Here is a 2,955-nt window from a genome sequence, read left to right as displayed (position 1 = left end):
CCCCCCCCCCGCCGCCACCGCGGCTGACGAGGGCGAGGCCCGTTTGTGTCCTTCCTCCCTCCGCCTATTTGGTAGCAAACAGGCATGGTTAGAGTCCAGCGTAATTAGGAGGGTTGGGTGGGTGGGTGCCTGAGCTCTCCACAGGCTCCAGGTGAGAATCTGAAGCCCCTGTCCCCGGGCAGGAGAGACGTCTGCAGCTCAGGAAGTAACTCTCCTGGGTCCCACACGGCTTTCACACTCGTTCCTGGGACCCAGCACCTTGGCATTTTGAGAGTGTGGGTGGGGAATCCTTCCCGCCTGCCTGAAGCCCCTCATGTGTCCAGCCCAGTCCCTTTCCTGACCTGGGTACCCACGTTGGCTCAAGCCAGTGAGAGGAGATTGGGTTAAGATGCTGAGTCAGTGGGGATGCTTTGGGTGGCAAGTGACAGCAGAGTCAAGCTGCAGACATGACAGAAAAGGCAATGCCCGTCTCATGGGATAACACGTCATTGCATGAGTCAGCAACATCCTTCGAGGCCATGGTTCTTTCTCCTGGTTCTCTCTGCCATCTCCAGAGGACACCAATCCCTCATGGCCTGGGAGTGGCTGCCACTGCTCCAAGTATCGCAGGCTCACACAACGGCGACCAGAGAGAGAAAATAGAGGCTTCTTGTTGCTCTTTTCTTTTTAAAAGAAAAGAAACTTTTTCCAGAGGTCCTCCAGTAGAACTTTCCTCTGTTTTCCCAGCCCGAATTATGCCATATGCCTTCTGTTGCCAACACCACACAGTCTGTGGGCTTATTGGGGTTGGCTTAGACCAACTGTGATTCACTCCCTGGGGCCAGGAGGGGCGCAGACTTTCCTGACCTCTGAGCAACACTGGGCTTCTGTAACTGAGGACGTTCCGCGCTGTGCTGTGTGCTCAGCTCTTCCTCTCCTCCCCCTTCCGTGCTGGACTTCAGCCTCAGGAACGTTCTCAGTCCATGCCGGGCTCTCCTCCCCGGTCAGCCAAGGACATGCAAGGGTCAGAGTTCTCCCAGCACAGAGAGCCCAGTGTGGGCCAGAGCCCTGGGCGGACACAGGGCCTCATCACTGTCCAGTCCCCAAATCCCGGGGCAGCTGACCTCAGCACTCCCCACCCCACCCATCACAGCACTCACTCCTGCTCACGCTCGCATCCCACTTCGGCCTCTGTCCCGGAGTGGTTAAGCTGGCTACGCCTTACTAACTTGCAGAGATTCAGCTGTTCTCCGCCGAGGTGGGGACACAGGGATGGAGAGCTCGACCCCACCGCTAGGACTTGGTGCGCCCGGGATGTGAGCACGGGAAGTCCGGCTCCAGAAGCTTCTCCTGGACTGCAGCTCTGGCCTCTCCTCCTCAGTGCACACAGGCTATCTGGGCCAGACGGGGCCTTAGGGACCTGACGGGGCAGCGAGAGGGACAGGGCAGGGAAGAGCAGGTACTCCGGGTGTGCGGACTTGGAGCCTGTGTCTTCTGGTGGCCTGGGGAAAGTCATGGCTTCTCTGCTTCTGCTGTTTGAAGGAGGGATCACAACAGGCCCGCGTCTGCGGCTGTTGGGGGAGTTATCAGAAAACGGGGCCTGCGAGGAGGGCGGCGGGCGGATGGGGAGGGGACAGGGCGCTGCTCCCTTGCCTGGAACTCTCGTCCCCATCGTCACTGACTCCTCCACTGCCGCAGGGTCTGCCACAGGTCGCTGCCTCCTTGGTGACCACTGCCGGAAGGGACAGGCAGCACCAGCCCCGGCACACAGTAGGTGTGAGCGAGTGAGTGAGTGAAGGTCTGAATAGAGGGAAGGGTGAGGGCCAGCCCGGTGGATCTCACATGGCCGACTTCGCCGTTCAATCCAGGCCCAGCAGCTTGAATAAAACACACCGGGCGTGTGCGTGCGTGCCCAACATCCCAAGAGCAGAGTGGAGGAGAAGGGATTGTGGTGTGGCCAGGCGCCCTGGGGGGTGATTTTTCTCTCTCTTTCTCTCCATATCTTTCCAGTGAGTACACGCACCCTATAGCAAACAAAAAGATAAAAAATAATAAAATAAAATAAAATAAAATAAACAAAAATTTAAAAAATAAAAGGAAGGATGGAATGACCCATACTGGGGTTTGAACTCTGGTCTTGCTGAGCGCAGGAGGGAGGTCCAGCCCAATGAGTCTTCCTGGCCTGACAGCCGCGGTCACTGGGAGGTGAGCGGGCCAGGCTGTACCCCAGTTACACGGCCGCGTGGAGGGTAGGTGCTCAGGCTCTCCTCACCACCCCCAGCACAGAACCTCGGCCTGTCCCTCGCACACGCCCAACCTGGCCTCTCCACGGACGGAGTGTAAACTTCAGGTTAGGGGTCAGACAGGCCCAGGCTCAAGTCCCACCACTGTGGCCTCCTTGTATGACGCTAGGCAGTGACTTGGCTGGCTGAGCCTCCGGTTCCTCATCTGCAAAATGGGTCCAGTGACGGCCCGACTCGCGCGCGCCATGGTGGCACTGAGTGAGAATCGCAGTGTGTGTGGCCCGGCTCGCGAGGACGGTTTTCATGGGCCGTGTGAGCACCGGCCAGGGAATTCAGCAGGCTGAGCGCAGACCCCCAGCCAGGACAGTGCTGAGAGCTTGACGCAGGCACGTAACCCTCACCCCCGCCTGAGGGGAAGGTTCTGGCAGCCTTCGCATTTTAAAGATGAAATCAAGGCACAGCGAGGTCGAGTTCAGCCCGAGAGAGCAGGGCCGATGACTGCAGAGCGGAGGCTGATTGAAGGCCTCAGACAAAGCAGCCCCACTGTTTCTGGGGGCCCTGAAAACAGACGTGCAACTTGGGAGCAGATTGGGGAGGTGCTCCGGTCTGGGGGCTCAGAGGCCTGGAGCGGGGCCCCCCACGTGCTCAGTGACCCGACTACTCCCTGCCAGTGCTGGGAAAGCCCAAAGGACCCATGGCGGCTCTCACCCAGTGGCTGGGGGGGGGGCCCGGC

The sequence above is a fragment of the Tupaia chinensis genome, unplaced genomic scaffold, assembly GCF_000334495.1.
Source record: "Tupaia chinensis unplaced genomic scaffold, TupChi_1.0 Scaffold000561_1, whole genome shotgun sequence".
Taxonomy (NCBI): domain Eukaryota; kingdom Metazoa; phylum Chordata; class Mammalia; order Scandentia; family Tupaiidae; genus Tupaia; species Tupaia belangeri.
Note: the sequence above shows the minus strand (reverse complement) of the source record.